Here is a 19,063-nt window from a genome sequence, read left to right as displayed (position 1 = left end):
AGGGATGGCCCATAGACTAAGGGAATGATATCTGTGTGTATGTATATACACATACACACCATATATATATAAAAACAGGAAAAGGAGTGGTGATTAATGGAAATGTATTGGGAAGTGGGGGACCTGGGCATGACATAGATGGTATAGCATAAGGGGTGGATACTGTCCTGGTTTTGGCAGGGATAGAGTTAATTTCCTTCCTAGTAGCTGGTACAGTGCTGTGTTTTGGATTTAGGGTGAGAACAATGTTGATAACACACCGATGTTTTAGTTGTTGCTAAATAGTGCTTACACTAGTCAAGGACTTTTCAGCTTCCCATGCTCTACCGACTGAGAAGGCTGGAGGTGCTCAAGAAGCTGGGAGGGGGCACAGCCAGGACAGCTGACCCAAACTGGCCAAAGGGATATTCCATACCATGTGACATCATGCTCAGTACATAAACTGGGGGAAGCTGGCCGGGGGGGGCCGCTGCTCAGGAACTGGCTGGGCATCAGTTGGTGGGTGGTGAGCAATTGCACTATGCATCACTTGCTTTGTATATTCTTCTTCTTTTTATTACTATTATTATTATCATCATTTTATTTCAATTATTAAACTGTTTTTATCTCAACCCACAAGTTTCCTCACTTTTACTCTTCTGATTCTCTCCCCCATCCCACCGGGGGCGGGGGGAGTGAGCGAGCGGCTGTGTGGTGCTCAGTTGCCGACTGAGGTTAAACCATGACAAGTGGCTAACTACTGTGGTACACTCATTTGAGATGTGGAAGGTCCAGCTTCAAGTCTCTGACTGGACACAAATGAAGGGGGGCTTTGAAAGTATATTCTAATATCCAAGCTAAAGATCTTAATCAAGACTATAAGCCACATTAAGATGGAAGAGCTACATCTCAAATTTCTAAAGGTTTTATTGAAAGCTTGATGTTTCTTCTTGAAACTTCATCATTACTTTCTACATTGGCATGGGGTGACCACTCTGAAACATAGCTGTGCCAATTATCAATCTTCCTTTCTTTAAAAGTCCTAAAAGAGAAAAAGGAAAAGAGATGGCAAAGAAGCCAGGCTGACATAAGTCTATGGGACACCCAGGTGAAAAAAGTAAAGCGAAAGAAAAAAATTCTAACTGGAACAGCCAAAATTACTGATCTTACAAACTCCGTAACAAAACTGTTAAAGTCCTCCCCTCCCTCCTTCCCTACTTCTTCAGGGACATCAATCCTATTTGCTTTATGCCTGCTGTTCCCAGAATTCTCTCCTACTCCTCTCTCCCAGTTGGAAGACACACTGCCGTAGGCAAGAGACCTGTTACCTCACATGGAAATCACCACTACATGTTACAATATCTCATAACATCTCATTTTTGGGGTGTTTTTTCCTAATGCTACCTGTAAAAGGAACAGAAATGGTACTATTCTCCACGGAGAAACTGTGACCTATATTAAGAGAATGACTTTCCCAGTGTAAAAGTAGAAACCAGAGACAATAGGAGATCAGATGCCTCTTATATCTCATCAGCCTCATGTGCAGCAGGGGTTATAGTTTGACCCAATGTAACGTACTGAACACTGTGATGAGAGTATATTATAGCTAATGTGTATTACTTGTGCACCTCACCAATCATCGCATTTCAAGAATATCAAACACAGCAAAACATTCTTGTCCGCACCCTCCCATAAAGCCAGTTCAAATTAAATTAGAGTCACATGGTTAGAAATAAAGCCCACTTTGCTGTGGAACACGGAAAAATCGTTCAAAAAAAATTGTCCCACCTCCCCCCCCACCATCACAGAAGAAAACCATCACAGATTCCTGCCAATAGCTCCCTAAAAAAGCCTCTCTGAAGGAAAAATAAAACCATTAAAGCAAAAGATAAAATGACACTGCTACTTAAAAAAATAAAGTTATATTCCTTTTAGTAATTACAAACAAGGAACACACATCAGCCCTTAAATGTATGCCACAGGAGATGCTCTACCCGCTTTGTTCATTCAAGATACACAGTTTCTTCACCTTTGTTAATGTTTCGCTGATCAGTAGAGCTATCTTGCCCTGAAAGCTTCTTATCTGGACTCCACTCTAAAGACACCCAAAAAACAATGAACTTCAGCTTCCCTCCCTTCCCCAAATCTACCAGGTAGTGCCATGACATTTCTCCAAGAAACAGACTCGAGCTTCAACCTCTCTCACTCCAGCATTTAATGACATTAAGTAAGAAGAATCAAAAGCAAGTTCGTACATAACACTTCTGCCACACACACTTTGTTACTTATATGCAAGTACTACATTTTTGAGCCAGTGTGGAAAACATTAACCTAAAGCAAATTAAACTAGTATGATTTCTGACATGACAGTGAACTAAAATTGAATGGGATGCTAGGGACTGAAGATTAGTTAAGCAATGAGCAAACATGATCCACCATTATACAATAGTCAGACGAAACATCAGAATTTAACCTAAGGAATCACATTTGCTTCACAGTTCTGTCTGAAGAGAGGGCTCCACATGGATACCTGTGCTTATTACAATGAATACTGACTGTAAGAAAAGTTGATTTTTAAATTAACTTTAAAGGATTTGTCTTTTCCTTTTGAAAGACAGGTGGCAGTCCTCCATGACACTAATACTTAGTGCTACAGTAATTTTTTTTTTTTTTTTTTTTTAAATGTTTGGCTGGCAGACACTTTATAGAGATGGGACTGGTACTATTCTTTCCTTTTACACATTCCATTGTCAAGAAAGCATTTTCAACGACTAACTAAAAGCATGTTCGCAAGGGACATAAAATCTGTCACTCTTGGGATAAGCTACGAAAGAATAGAAAATTATTCAGAAAAGCGGAAAAAACCTACCCTGGAGTATTTCCCTTTTCCAGTGTGAGCTGTCAAGCAAAATCTATGCAAGTCCGTTTGCTTTACTGAACAGTAAAGTCAAACATATGTGAAAAGTTTCTATGCCAACTGAAAACTAATGATATTGAGGAGTCTGAAACATGGATAATTTCCCTTTAGCTAAAAGGAAGCTGGGAAGGCAGAAAGAAGCACACTATACCTTGCAAGAACATCACGCTGCTGGATTTATCTGCTATAGCAAATAGTGTCACATTTCTGAAAAGCAGATGCCTCTGCCCCATAACAGTACCATACTCAGTGGAAAGGTTAGGAGTCAACTTGGAGAAAATAAACAAATAAGCAGGCAAACCTGGCTCTAGAAACCACCAAACCTTTCCCTCTCGTTGATCCCCTATTCCTGCAGATTGTTTTTGTTCAAAGAAAGCCTGATTTTCATTTCATTTTGGATGAACACCAGGGACTGAACACAGTGCATTGTAGCAAATCTTCATATTTAAACTTCTATTAAATCTTGTAATTCTCTAATATTCCTAGAAACAACATGAGCCCTCCCTCCTGGTAAATACAATGACTGGCTTTTGAATTTAGTATACAATGCACAGCTCAATTCAGGATCACTACATTTCATTAATTTGGGGGAGTCCATATTCACGCAGTTTGATTCTCTGTTCCCTTTATGGCTAAGTCAGAGACATTTATGAACAAGGCACTGACTGCACTTTAAAATAGCATTTTTGAACCTCTACTCTGCAGACCTGTGGGGTCCATGGCCTTACTCTGGTAAGCACCTGGAACATACAAACAAAACCCAAAACCAAAAAACAAACCCCATAGAAATGCATTATATAGAGGCCCATATCAACCCCCTTCTGGGGATCCGCAAATCCAAAAAAAGTTTGAAAACTAATTGTGTCAAGTGTTTCTATTCAGGTAGCAGCTCACAGGTTTTGTCAAGAAGGTGTCTCATCAGCCTGTGCTTCTGCTATCTACAGCACTGGGAGAATGTGGCACAAACAAACCAAGAAATGAAGAAAAGTAGAAATATTATTGGTTGATGAATCTGGAAAAAATGAAAGGAAGGAAAAAGCACAGCTCAAAATTTAATAAAGCAAAACTGAATAGCAAGAAAGAGCTAGCTTTAAAAAAAAAGTTTCAAGGCACTTTTGCTTCCTCATCAGTTCAGGAAAGTTCTATGAACCAGAAGTGGAGAAACATCATCTCCATAAAGGTTTCTCCAAAGCCCACAGACTTCTTCACATGGAGACATGGGCACTATGGTTCTGGACGGTGACAAAGCAGGAACCGAAAAGGCAAATATAAACCTCCACTGGATAACCCCACCATTTGCAAACTAGAGAACACCAAAGCCCTGTTGCATTTCCCTTCCCATGATGTGCATTCACATTCACGAGACAGGCAGCTACAGCCTGCAGCACTCCCTGGCACAACTGCTCTGTTGAGACTGAGGAAAGAAGGCAGGAAAGATCGTAGCAATGGGGACATCTGGTAGGCTTTTGTGTGCCCTTTACCTCCACATGCTTGCTATGTGCATGTAATGCTTGCTTTGTATGCATCTTACAGGTCCTGTGAGCTAAAGTTTGGATGTGGCAAACAGGGAAAAAAGTAAGTCCCTGTAAATAACAGTTGGGTATTTTCCTAGTTTTCCATAAGATTTCCATGCTACTGCTTGACAGACAAAAGAAAAAAGGAAAACCCAGAAACGAATTAGCCATAAGTCACATAAATTTATTACAAATCAAACCCACTTGATGCAATTTTCCAGCAAAGCTTTTACTGATTTAAGTCGGAAACCAAAATCGTAGCTGGCAGAGCGAAATCGTTGCATATGTCAGTTCCTAATTCAGTTTAGTCACTGTCACCATACTCCAGGGCATTCAGAGGTCATACCTGATTAACCCAAGTTAACAATCTTACATCTTCTAGTACTGAGGCCCCACTTAAAATGAAATTGGAGAATGCAATCCTTCATCTACATGCTCAGTCCTTCCCAACAGCACAAGCAGTAATTCAGTCTCAGATTTCTCAAAAAATCTCTTGCAGGCTTACATTAAAAACAGATGGACTGTGCTCCATGGGAACAACAGACCGCCTCACATTTTTTTCTGGGAAGATGTGTTTAAAAAGTAAATGAAGGCAGTAAGGATAAAAATATATGTTGTCGTTATCTACTGACCTTTCTCGGCCAAAGCATCTGGGGAGGATTGAATTCACCAGGCACCATGGAAAAAAGCAACAGGAGGGTTTTTTGCTAAAAAGGACTAATTTTCTTTCAAACACTGTTAGAGTACTGAGTTTTCCTAAGGTTTTCTGCTCTCTTCCTCTCCCCATATATACTGAGTTTTTGTTTTTCTTTGTATCATAATACATTTTCGCAAAAATTAATTTAGTTTCTTTTGAGAAAATGCTGGCACTAGGTTGGATACACGAAGGTATGTGTTAACTACCATAGATTTCAAGTTAAAATGAGATATGCAATTAGGATAAGGCCTTTGTGACTCCACCACTTGTTTCTTCATCAATTTTTTCAAGGTATTCTCCCACTCCTTTGAAAAAACAAATGACCCCCCCAACCCAAAAAAAAAAAAACCACAAAAACCCACCTTCGCAAAAAAAAAAACTTTTCTCCAACAATTAGTTTTATTCTGTTTCCCTCCTCTTTTGAGACAGGTCAGAGCACAGTCTGACTCACCATTCAAAATCAGGTTTTTGGTTTGTTAGGAGGGGCCTGAATGTGAGTCTCTTTGATTTTTCTCTTCACAAGCAGAAAAGAGGCTTGCATACTTAAGGAAAACAGTTAAGCAAAAAAAAAAAAAAAAGCAGAACCACTGCCACCCCCACCCCCCCAATTTCTATCAAAATTATTAAACTTCCACCCGAGACTTAGCAAAATAGCTAAACAAACTTCAGTTTGAAGTGATGTTACAATAAAACATAAGTAGCTGGGTAAGAGTCCACTTAATCTTTCCGCATTATAACAGCTGGTTATGAAATGTGATGTTTAAATGGTAGCACTATGGTAAGCAGAATTCTTTGGTAGAGGGGAAAAAAGTAGAGGGGGGAAAAAGTAGAGGGGGAAAAAGAAGAAAGGTTATAAAGCTTAAATCAGAAATTTCTCTGGTAGAGATCACTACTTAACCATGCCTTAAAACTGACAAATCATGCAGTGATAAGGACTATTCAACCAATGGAGTAATTTTAAGATAAGAATCCATGTATGCTAAGAGGTTCGGGCCTTCATGCCACATTTCATTACTGCAAGACTTTTGGCGGGATATGTGAGGGGCCTCTGAGGAATTAAGGTTTCATTTCCTTTATTCTTTTCAAAGATACGCTATCATGAAGGATGGAAAAAAAAAAAATTCAGTGAAGGAGACAAACTTACTGCCCTCTTGAAGCATCTTAAACTGTCCTAGAATACTTCCTAGAATCTAAAAATTACCTCAAAAATAATATCCTTCCATTGGCTTTCGTTTTATTTTTATCTTTTTAAAGAAATAGATAAAGTGAAAAGTATTTGGAGCTTTAAGGTTAGGGCCTAAACATCATCTTTTTGCAGCACTAGAGAAAAAGACTTCTTTAAGAAAAATGTGTGTACTTGTTAGCAAATTTTTTTTTAATTAAAAGTGTTGATTTAAAAAAATAAGATCAACTGAGTAATTGTCAATCTTTCAAAATAAGATCCAACAATTCCAGAAAATGCTGTTTAAACAGACTTGCCATCTTTGATTTTTATCAAATTTTAGGAGAACTGTTACATAGGCTAAGTCAACTCTTAGATAAAAAAAAAACAGTGACCATGGCACGTTTTTTCCCTTTTTTTTTTTTCTTTTTTAAAATCTTTGGGTCATGCTATACATCTCTGCAATGAAAGTCCATTGCCACAAATAACCCATTGCCTCTTCATGAAATAAAATTAAGTGCACCAGAATAGGTCATCTTTGCTAAACATTTGACTTGAATTAGCAGAGCTGGACTAATATCATCCCCCTTTCTCCGGTCAGAGGAATGTGCATGACAACATGAAGTAAGTAGTATCAGAACACTTAACAGCAGCTGGTTTATATTTTAGCACCTGAAACTCCTAACAGCTGCATTGGGTTGATATATGAGGGTCCTGATGTCATTACAAAGCTTCAAGATACATGGCTCATGAGAAATGGGAAGAAAGGGCCTCTTTGGAAACAGACATCCAAGCTGAAAATAATCAATAAAACCCACATTCTGAAGAAAAAGAGCATCTGTGAGTTTCATCAGGCTTCAACAGTCTTCCAACAAACATGCCACTGAGAGTTTAACTACAGTTCTTGCTACAAGCCACATTAAGGAGAGCAATACAGGAAACCCTTACCTTGGCTAAATATATGTAGCACTAATTTAGAGCAGGCATATGCATTGTTTATTTATGTGAGAACTAAAAGATTGGAATTCCTTGGCTGGAATGAATGGGGTAAATCCATGGTTCAGCATTTTTTTCAGAAAACTACGATGCAACAAAGTTTTGGTTAATTTCAATAGAGTACTGCCCTCCCTATTACCTAAAGATCTCAGCTATTGATCTTGTCAATATTTTACACTCAAAATAGTTGTAAAAGAAATTGCTTACAGCTCATATGGCCACAGATTATCCTCCTTCAGAACAACAGAGCTCTTCACTAAACAAATAAAATTTATTTGTGCACAAGGCAGACTCCTAATATAAAAACGTCACCACATTTTACATGAAAAGCAAAATATATTGCTCAATCTCACTCTCAGTCATGAGAACGTATTGCACACTATGTAGTGAAAATATTTCTCCTACAGCTTTCCCTGCAAGAAATTTAAATAGAATTCCACCCTTTCTTCTGCCTAAAACTAGTAAATATTTTATTTAGGGACTGAATATACCTCTGGCTACATCCCTGCTAGTAAACTAAAACAGGTTAGGCCACTTTTGCCATCCATACTGTTCAATTGTCAGCAGGTCACAGAGTCACTTGAGCCCAGATCACCAGCACTGCGCCCCATGTTCACAGTTCACATAAACCAAGTTCAACCAGAACTATTAATGGTAATGACTGGTAACATATCCCACAGGTTGCTGTTTGTTTAAAATTGTTGCTGAATCACAACTTTCCATGTCAGAATCAATATTCAGGTTGTGTGCACAGCACAAAAGAAATAGCAACCACGGTTGTCAGTATACATCTAACACTGTGAGCTGCAGATGTAAGAAAGGGTTTCTTTTCTATTTATAATTTTAGCAGTAATGTCACACAGGATCCTCAGACTCTGACATCGTTTAATTCATAAAATTACTGGGTCAAAATTAGGAGAGACCTCCCATGAGTTGATATTCACATTCCTCATGATTTAGGTTTCCAGCCTTTCTTTTAAAGGATAATAATTAAGAAAAGCATGAACCAACACTTCTATAGCACCTTTTTACTTCTGAGGTTCATATTAGGTAAGCTTCATTACCTGTATTTTTCCAGCAGGGAAATCAAGACACAAAAATATGCAAAAGTGGTTTGGTCAATTCATATAGCAAGGCAGAAGCGAGATGTAGGATTCCTAATTGCCAGTGGCTGCATCACATACCTACAATACACAGAGTTCTTGGCTGACACTTGGCATCAGCTGTTGGCTGATTAGTCCTAGTAATGACACTAGCAGGTGGCAGTGCTAGTTCAATAAATAACTGTTACACCCCATCCTCCAGGCATCATTCACGTCGCCCTTGGAGCTAAAATAACCAAGTTCAGTCATGCAAGCCAGAAAAGGCTTATCATTTTCCTATCTTGAGCAAGCGTGGGTTAACTTCCTCTCTTCCACCATCAACAAAAAAATAACAGGCCCCAACCAAATCATCCGCTATTTGTACTTTCAAACAGACATGAGACATCGGTATGCTGAAACAATGAATGTCTTTCTTTTTGTATTTAAAACACACAAACAAAAGCAGATGATGTAGTATCGACAACTGCACATGGTTGCTGCATCACAGGCAGGTCGTCCAGTCCAGTTTAAGAAGAATCCTAAACAGCAGAAAACATTTCATGCGGTTAATCCTTAGCCTTGCAAAATTCTCAATAACACAACCAAATTCCTGCATGGGACAGGACACAGTAACAAGCTTCAGGAGTAGACCCTTGATTTGCCAAGCCCTCACATGGGAAAGGGGACGGCACAGTACTGAAATAACAAGAGATTACAGAAGGCTACAGCAATAACCTAACCTATAACATAATAAAACCTGATGGATATCAGTAGTGCCAAAAATACTTACCAGTTCGTAGTTACTTGGAAAAAAGCAGGGTGTCACCACCTGGAATAAAAAATATTAATAAAATAAGGAAAAAAAGATAATTCCTTTGGAGAGGACCCAATCCCATTGATTGAGTTCCCTCAAATACTGTGAAATCCAGGTGGAGTCAAAGCAGCACCAACCAGATCAGGTGCAGAATCTGAGTGTCCACAGCTGCTCTCTGCTGCATTACTTTCTCTCAGCTTCCTGAAGAGTTAGCATTAGCTCAATGCTAACCCAGTGCCCTGCTCACATGCTGTAATCAGTGAAACAGGTTGAAGAGTAATGCCTTCCCTCAGGTCACATATGCAGGGAAACATAGACGGCTTTCTCCCCCCCTCCATCCTTTGCAGTGTTCTTCTAATATCATCTCAGTTTTAGTTAATAAATAAGTATTCTGCTTTTCAAGTAATCTAGAACTTCAGCAGTTCCCAATACCTTATTCTTGTTCTGGATCTTTTTTTATGGGGTGTGGGCTGAGCAGAGCAAGCAGAACACATATTCTGTGGACTCACATATTTCAGAGGCTTGGCTCCAAGTTAAAACACTTCCTATGGAGAACCTGTTCTGTATACATCACACCAAAAAAACCCCAAACAACCTTGTTTGAATATTCAAAAACCAAAACACAAAGAAAGCCAGGAAAAGCATGACTAACTCCAATTACGTGATGATCTAGGGAAAAGCAAGTGTTAGCTTCTTTCTACAGTCCCATACAGCAGGCACCCTCTGACCTCACACACACAGTCGCAAGACTGTGATTCATCAATTTACGCCACTCAGCTGAGCTTCAGCAATAGTCATCATGCATGCTCACTTTAACAAGCACCTTGAGGTTAACCCCAGTGAAAACTGTTTCATTTAGCAAGTTCACCTTCACAACGACGGCTCTCCAGGACAGACTTGCCCCTCAGCCAGCAGAGCGGAGACAGAAACTCTGTGGCAACACCTGGACTACAAAGGTGGAGTTTTCTCTCAGGAACTGATGGTGAGCTGTCCTACCAGCTGTCAAGTCATAGTATACAGAGTGGGTTACTGAGCAGAAGGGACCTGATGTGTCATTTATAATCCTTAAAATAATAAAAAGAAGATGCAGTCCATGCAAGAGAGCAAGCTACAAGAACAAAAAGAAACATCAGTCCTGTAGGCAGCACAGACAAAAAGAGACAGACCTGACTACACCAGGACAACCCACTCCTGTCTTAGCTCTCAGGAACAGGTTTTAACCACTAGCATGGAAAGGATAGCATTTGCCCCCATAACTGCTTGTGAAAAAGATATATCTCTGATTTTCAATGCTTCTTAAATCACAAAGTACTTATAAAAAGAAAAAAAAAAGTAGCACATTGATTTTCAACTCCCAGCCTCCTCATGATCTCCACACTATCCCTAAAGAAAACAGGACAAATATGAACCCTTGAGGTTTGTCTGCTGCACCCTCTGACTCATCAGTGGGCTTGCAAGACCGAGGTCTTAATAAGCTGCATTTCTGCAGCTCATTTCATGACTGCCACTCATGACTCACTAGTCTATCCAACCCAACACCCATACTAAACACATGGAAGATGTCAACTAGTCTGTCATGATAGCATTCCCATTGCTGAAAGCAAAGACAACATCTGCCTCTGTGACCTCTTGCCTGACACAGCATGTAAAACTTCATACACCACCTTCAATTACAACCACCAATTCTCCTTTCAAGCCAAAGTGGCAAACCACCAGGCAGAGCAGTCCGTAGCAGGAAGAACCGAAGCGATGTGCACCCTGCACCACCACCATGAGCAGCAAACACTGCATCTATGGAGGAAAGACTATCCCCAGTTGTCCTGACCATGTGATTATCTAGTACTTATTATAAGCACTAAAAATCAGTTTTTGCCAGTGTTCTCATTAGCAACACCTAAGGTTAAAATACATAAAAACCTGAAATTTCAGCAATTACTTTTCTCTCACTGCCTATTCTAGGAAGAAAAGAGAGAATTAATGGAAACCCCAAAGGAGTTTGCAGGCTGGCTGGGTAGCGTAGTGGAAAAGCAGAGATGAACTAATATTACATGCTCACATAATTAATAATTGGAACCACTGCAGAATAAAATTGTCATCACTGGAGCACATAAATATCATCTCTGTTCTCTCCCTTCCCTCCGCTGTTAAAACCCTCGAGGAATCAAGCATCTCCTTTCTCCTTGGCTAACCAAAGCACAACTCTGCTGTAACCTCCTCGATAATTACAGCTGACTCACTGCCTAAGAAAAAGAAAAATCCCCTTTATTCTGACACAAGAGCACTGGGGACATCCACTGGAAAAGAACTTCAGGCAGAGAATTATGGATCTTTTTTGGCAGATCTGTGGCATCTTATTCAGGCAACCCACACAGACCCAGGGCTATAAGAAAATGAGAGCTAATGTTACGGGTAACACTTGCTTGATTTTTTCTCCTCTGAGCTTCACTATGCCTACAATGGCTATATATAGCAACGTGACTTTACAGATAGACTCCATCTTCTCCTGGTTGTGTGTCTTTCGTGCTTTCTTTTTACAAAGATCAACACCCATGTTAGATGGTACTATTCTAGGACTACCAAAGAGTCACATAATACACTTTCTGGTGTATACAGCAATCCCTTCGTCCTTGCGCATTGCCTCTTATCACTATGTTGAACTGTCACTAAACTACAGAGCACTCAAAATGCATCATGCAGCCAAAGACTTGGATGCACTGCTAGTGTTTTCAAGCTACAAAACTCAGTGCAAGACACACTGAATCACCCAAGGTGCACTGACTTTTTTTTCCTCTGACTCCATATACAGAAATAGCGTATTTCTTCCCAGATGAAGTAAAATAGTCAAGATCTCTATGTATCCCAATTTCAGTTCTCATGAGCAGTTGCAGCAAATTCTTCCACTGTTAATACAGACACAGGTTAAAAGCAAAAGAGCTGACGTGTTCACAGATAACAGAGTATCACGAGGTCTAGACAACTTAAGTTGAGGATATGTGACTGGCTCCAACTCTTTTTCCTGGTTTGCAAAGGTCTGAGACGTGCTAAAAAAAATCAGCATTTAGAGAAAAAGTATAGAGCTGAAAAGCAAGATTGCAGGACTTCAATCCGGTATCAATGCAGAGACAGAAAATGGAGTATAAATGTCTCATTCATGGGTTAAAAAAGTTACACACACTGTGTACCAACTGTGCAAAACAATAAACTTCAGGAAGACTTTTCTGATCCCCCAACTGAAGCTACAGCTAATCTTAAAAAAAAGACATCTGTAATCACCTGGTTTGTCAGCTTTCAACAGTATCTTTATTCTTGTAAGAAATATACTGGATATGCATTAGTGTAATATCTCATAGTTCCACACAACCAAGGTGCATTTAGCTTCTGCACATTCATGTATTAACAAGCAATACCAGAATATGGGAATGCCTTGCCTAATTTTCAAAAATAGTTACCTCTTCAGTGCCCGGCACATACACACATATGCATATAGACACATTAGTCTACCCACAAATAACCAAGCAAATATTTGAAAGACAAACTACCTGTTCTTGCATACACAGTTAATATGGAAACATTTTCCTGGTGTGGTACTTCCTGAATCAAGCCTTATGAAAAAGTCCCGCATTGACAGAAAAAGATTTAAAATAATTACTTTGATGAAGGATTCCAACTCCAGTGAATCTGCGGGTAATTTTCCTTCATACGACTGTAACACCAGTCACATCAGTTAATGAGTAACCGACCAACATGAGATAAATGTTAACTCAAGCAAGAAAAAATGTCAACAAATAGCAGGATATCTGGCACTAAGGAAATAAAATCTGTCCCCACTTGCTGTAACAGACACACAACAGTGCCCCCCACTGTTGCACAACAGGTCATTTGCTGGGATATCTGGAATTTACATTTCAATGCTTTTTTTCAGTCCCAGATACATCTTTCATTTTTATCTTCCTTACTTTTTATTTTCTTTTTACAAGAAGCAGGTGATCTTTCAGAGGAAGAACCATCTTCAAAGAATGAGCCAGTTATTACCAAAGGTGCATTTCAAAGTCCAAATCTCAAACACTATTATATCGCTTTTGCAAAAGCAACTTAACCATTTGGCTATACTGAATCACTTTCTTCCAAGCTACAGTTTTATCAAGTAAGAAATGCTGGCATGCCTGCCACAGGTTATGTGTAACACGAAGGATGTGCCAGGGAAGGAATCTTCACCAAATATATACGTGACCTGCTAAAAAAATCTGTTCATTCTAGTTCACTACTAATCATGTTACAAAATTGATGAGAAAGGGTGGAAAGAGCAGCAAAATGAAGCCACTGACATCTTCCAAATAATGTAAAGTTACAGTGATGTTAGGAGACCTTGCGACTGTTGCATAAATGACTGTCAAGAGTCCAAATGGTAAGCTCATGGCAATATTTAATATGCATCTTTAATTTATATATATGTATACACATATACGCACACACTTTTTTTTTTACTTTTTTTTTTTTTTAAAACACACACTTACCTATTTATTTAAATCTACAGCTTTGGAGTTAAGTCTTGAAAACATAACAAATTTCTCTGCTTAGTTTTCTTCTTTTGACATGCCTGTCAGTTATTGTCCGCCTTCTCCAACCCACCCCCCAAAACATTCAAATCATAAATCCCCTTACTCACTAAGGAAACAAACTAAAGGACATTGAGGGCAGTATATCTTCAAATAACTCTGTGCTCTCAAAGATACAACTTGTAACATGACAAAATTAAAAATGTAAACCCAAATTCTAGAATAAAAGGGACATTATTGGGATATTAACCTGGGATTAAAAAGCTACAATAGTTATACATCACTTTTTTTTTTTTAAGAAAGAACATCTCCAGTTGTGTGATATTAGTATCTAACTCAGACTTTTGTTCTGGAGATACCAAGTATCCTCATTTTTGGACACACTGAAAACAGCAACCTTAAAGAAGACTTATCAAACACAGCAGAAACTAAACAAGCACTTTGCAGTCGCTACAATCTTTTAATAAACAAGATATAGTTGTGTTACCAAAAAGAAAAAAATTAATAGATACAGTAAAGTCAGAACAAAATCATCACTTCAGAACAACAAATTCTTTTGCCCTATGGAAACAACCCTCCTACTTGATTTGCATAAGGCAGTTTTGAAGTTAAGTTTTGAAGAAACAAACAAAAAAACCTGCATTGTAAACTGCAAAGACAACTACAGTTAAGAAACTGTTAATGGGCTTGGTTCAAGATTATCAATAAAATGAAAAGATTTTTTCATATGTAATGCTATCATACAGCAAGCAGAAGCCAAGTAACATCAGAAAAGATTCCTAACACATTTTTTCTCTCCCCTAGTTCTGTGATAGAGTTGCTGCAGGGAAAGACAGAACAAACAGAGTCAGGAGCTCTCTGAATTCAAAACCAAATTCCAAGAGTGATATTTTAGCACTGCTTTATTAATTTCTCAGCTTCAGTATTTTTTATGTGCTGAAATAACACTAACACTACATGTACCCACCTCATCAAGGTGTAAAGAGGACCAGCTGAAACTTGAGAAACTCTGAATGAGTTTCTTGGAAAAAACATATGAGTAACTGAGTACTGCAACATCTAAGCCATGTTCCTACAGTCCTGACCCATGCACAAACTCCTTTCTGTCTACTTGGGATTATGCCTTATGAAACAAAGTATGAAATTAGCACCTGAAATGGAAAGTTACATACCTTCAGGAGTGATCTCAAAATTTAGCGTATTTATATATATACAAATCCCCGTTTCCCAAGACAAAGCAACAAAGCTGTTTCAAACAAAGTTGCTGAAGGAAAAGAAACCTTTCACAAGTAACTAGGAATGCAGTTATCCCAAGATACAGAAATGTATTGTTCACATATCTTTGCCACCTCAAAGTCTGGCTTTCTTCCATGCTGTGATATTTGATCTTGCAAAGTCACAGTCCTGAGCTACGTCGTGAAAGTTGTTCTCCAACTCTCTGAAGAACACATACAGGGCAAAACATTTGGTACATAGGTTATTTGGAAAAAGGATAAAATAGAAGAACCTCTTCAAAACTCCAATGAAACAGAAGATTCCTAGAATCAAAAATGGATGAGTTTCTCCTGGTAACTTGTCCTGGTTTTGGCAGGGATAGAGTTAATTTCCTTCCCAGTAGCTGGTACAGTGCTGTGTTTTGGATTTAGGGTGAGAATAATGTTGATAGCAACAACTAAAACATCAGTGTGTTAAGTAGTGCTTACACTAATCAAGGGCTTCTCAGCTTCCCATACTCTACCGACTGAGAAGGCTGGAGGTGCTCAAGAAGCTGGGAGGGGGCACAGCCAGGACAGCTGACCCAAACTGGCCAAAGGGACATTCCATACCATGTGACATCATGCTCAGTACATAAACTGGGGAAAGGTGGGGGGGGGGGGGGGCCGCTGCTCAGGGACTGGCTGGGCATCGGTCAGCGGGCAGTGAGCAATTGCATTGTGCATCACTTGCTTTGTATATTATCATTATTATTATGATTATTTTATTTTATTTCAATTATTAAACTGTTTTTATCTCAACCCACAAGTTTTCTCACTTGTGCTCTTCCAATTCTCTCCCCCATCCCACCGGGAAGGGGGGGAGTGAGCGAGCGGCTGTGTGGTGCTCAATTGCTGACTGAGGTTAAACCACGACATAACTGTAAACCAGTAACCAGAGATGAAGTCCTTTCCTTTATCACATCACTGGATTTGCTCCAAAAGAGTTCAGAAGCAAAGGACAAGAAACTCAGTCAGAACTTGGGTCTAGCTAACAGGGGTTAAACCAGCCAGCAGAAGCCAAGATCCTAAAACTAGATTTTTACTGGACTTTGCATTAGCCCTCTTCACTGTGGTTTAGTTTGTCAATCTGACTGTAAATGGAGTGCTAGCTACTGTCCCTCCTAAGTTAATCTGTTTAACCACAGGTTTATAAAGTAGGTTGAAATGATTTGATGCTAGATGAGTGCAAAAACATAGTATCTTTGCTCAAAATGTCTCATTTTGCAGCTTCTTTAAAGAACAGTTAAAAAAAAAAAATCCTAATTTTGGCAATTGCATACATCTTTTGAGAGACTTGACTTCTGCTTGCTTTGTATCAGATCTGACCTCTCCAAGCTTAATTAGGTACACATTCCTCAGGGAACTATGTTATCCTTTCAAGATTCCAGGCCTATTTATTTTGGTATAATCCCCATGAGAAAACATGCTTCATTTGCAAAGTCAAACAAATCTTGCAACATTACCAGACAGGGAGGGCCCTAACAAGCAACGGAGATACAGTTCCACAGACATTTTCCTCTCCCAAAGGAACGAACTACCAGCATGGAGTGGGTTTTCTTGAGTGGAAACAAGCTGTGCACCAGACCTATTGTACTACAGAATTTTGGACCTTTAACATACACATTGGTGTTATTTCTCAGGGTTTCAGTCTGCTTCCATCCAGCTGCAGGATGACTCTCTGCACCTCACTAAGGCCAGTTTAATGCATAAATGCATTAAATCACAAGAAGGAAAGATAGCTCTTTGAATCAGGCAATCCAAAGATGCATACAGCAATTTAGCACAGGCCTGGTTTCAGCTGCTGATGGAAGGTCTGCAAGAGTCATGTCAAAGAGGCAGAGCGACCTCTCCAGCAGGAAGTTTACAGAAATCCTTTGGAAAAACTGTTGAAGTACACTGCTCAGCAAGCCAAAAGAGGCCAAAGTAGCCCAAAGGGTTGAAAACCAAGGAGGAACCTTCCACTTTCCCACTAAAATGTATTCTCGTGTTGTAAAGAAGGGGTCTCTCTACAAGGCCACAGTTCACCCATTTTTGAGATTGAAAGCACTTTGCTGGAGGCCGATATGAAAGCACTGGAGCGCCTGAATTTTATTACAGTATTTCTGACTTTCTTATATCACAATCCTGAGTTTCATAGCCCTCTAGTCATTTTAATATATTTTGAGAGGAGGGAAATTTGTTAAAACAAAGTCTTAAACATGTACATTCCAAATGTATCTTCAATTTCCCGGCTATTCAGAAAAGAGGTAACACAACAAAAGGGTACAGAATGCTCTCCCTATGACAGAACTAAATACATATTTTTTTATCATCAAAACTAACTCTCCCAGATGGACGTTTTTCACTAAGACTGAATTTGATTTATTATGCTTTAACTGTGGGAGGTATTTTAAATGTTTTCTTCAGCAAGACAGAACAAGACAAAGGAAACAGCCTTTTAGAAATAATTACTAGTAAAATAGTATGAAGTGCTGTGTTATCACACAGAAGTAGTAAAAGCAATTTCTAACGAAGCTTAGACATTTCAGCTCGCTGATACAAAACAGTCAGGACTTCTTCTGGGATGGAGCTCATAACCTTCAAAACACATAGTACTCACTTCCCTTCATTCTATATTTCCACAAAATTGTGGTTATTCATGATGATGTCTATAACTCAGTTTCCATTCTTCCATCAAGTCAGTAAGGCAACTCCTTGCAATCTAATGCTGGGGTGGCTCCAACTTTTTGAGATGCAATATTGCAAGAGGAATTCAGCCAGATCCTAGGAGCATGCATTCTTCATCAAAACCCCCGGCAAAAGCAACAGTACGGCACAGCAATGGTGCAAAATGCTATACATCGTTGGGACATTTTGCCGGCTACCCAATTACAGCCACTGTTGATGTTCAGAGTACCCTTCAAGATGTTGCTATTGCCTTTAGCTGTAACAGTGGACGCAAAAGCAATGCCTCTTGCGTAAAAGCTAAGAGCATCATGTACAGTAAGGGTAAACAACTTTTTATAACAGTAACTCACAAAGAAAGGAGTGGTATATTCTTGGTAAGCTACTTCATTCCCATTTCCCAGAGATGAATGTGGCATGAGCTATATAATGTGACCTAAGGAAGCATTCCAAGGAGCAGCAATGTAAAATGCATCATTTCCGGGTTCTTTGCTCCCACTTTAAAAGGTTGACAAATGCCTTTCTACCTCTCTTAAAAAAAAAAAAAAAGTTACACAGCAAGTCTGTGAGAGGTCTCCTGTATCTATACAAAAAGGATCAGAGCTAGCCAGAAAATAACTGTACCAGTAAAGAGGTCCTTCCCAAAATCAGCCAAAACAGGACAGGGCATAGAAGGAAAAAACAAAACAAAACAAAAACCCAACTCTCCTAAAACATCCTAAGATTTTCCAGTGGAAAGTTCACATCTGTCATGAAAACATAACCTATCCATATTTTGGTGGTAAACAAAGAAAAGCAGAAATTGTTTCGTTTCTTTCCCTCACTAACATCATCTTATCCTCTTTTCCCCTTGCTAACAGCTTTTTTTAAAAGAAAATCAGCAAGGAAACAAACCTTGAAGTTGTACATGTACCAGCTGGGTCTTGCACAACATAGTCAGCTATCTGAAACAGTAAGTCTAAATGAGAGTTCTTATCTAAAAACACTAGCATACTTTAAAATACTTTTTCATTTTTGGAAAACCACAGCAAATTAACTGCCAAATACACAATGCTCCAACACAGCACTTCTGCTACTTAGACAACGCAAGGTTTATGCCCATAAAAAGCAATTTCAAGTCCTAATGTCCCTCAATAGCTTACAGTTCTGGTTGAATCTGAAGGTTTATTCATTACACTGTTCATTATAGTGATATTATATCTAACAGAGGGCAAAATATTTTGCAGACAAGAGAATCTGAAAATACTGCTTCTGGGTACAATCAGGAAAAATCTGAAGACCCCTTTGAGCTGCAAATGTCAGTTACAAAACTCATACAGTAATTCCTTGGACTTCAACTGCAAACTTTTTTATTCTAGCCCAATGCCAGGCAGCACTAAAAGGGTTGCATGCATGGTAATATAACACGCTAAACACTGCATATGAA

General features: G+C 39.1%; 1 protein-coding gene across 1 annotated transcript in view; it reads right to left on the bottom strand.

The window, feature by feature from the left end:
* TNS3 (tensin 3) overlaps nucleotides 1–19,063 on the bottom strand; it is a 191,723-nt gene that overhangs the window by 152,562 nt on the left and 20,098 nt on the right. Inside the window, exon 3 of the mRNA XM_009332357.1 lies at nucleotides 9,138–9,176. The gene's annotated coding sequence lies outside the window, so the exon portion shown is untranslated. The remainder of the gene's footprint in view (nucleotides 1–9,137; nucleotides 9,177–19,063) is intronic.

Source organism: Pygoscelis adeliae, unplaced genomic scaffold (assembly GCF_000699105.1).
Source record: "Pygoscelis adeliae isolate BGI_AS28 unplaced genomic scaffold, ASM69910v1 Scaffold119, whole genome shotgun sequence".
Lineage (NCBI taxonomy): Eukaryota > Metazoa > Chordata > Aves > Sphenisciformes > Spheniscidae > Pygoscelis > Pygoscelis adeliae.
Note: the sequence above shows the minus strand (reverse complement) of the source record. Positions and strands in the feature narration are given on the sequence as shown.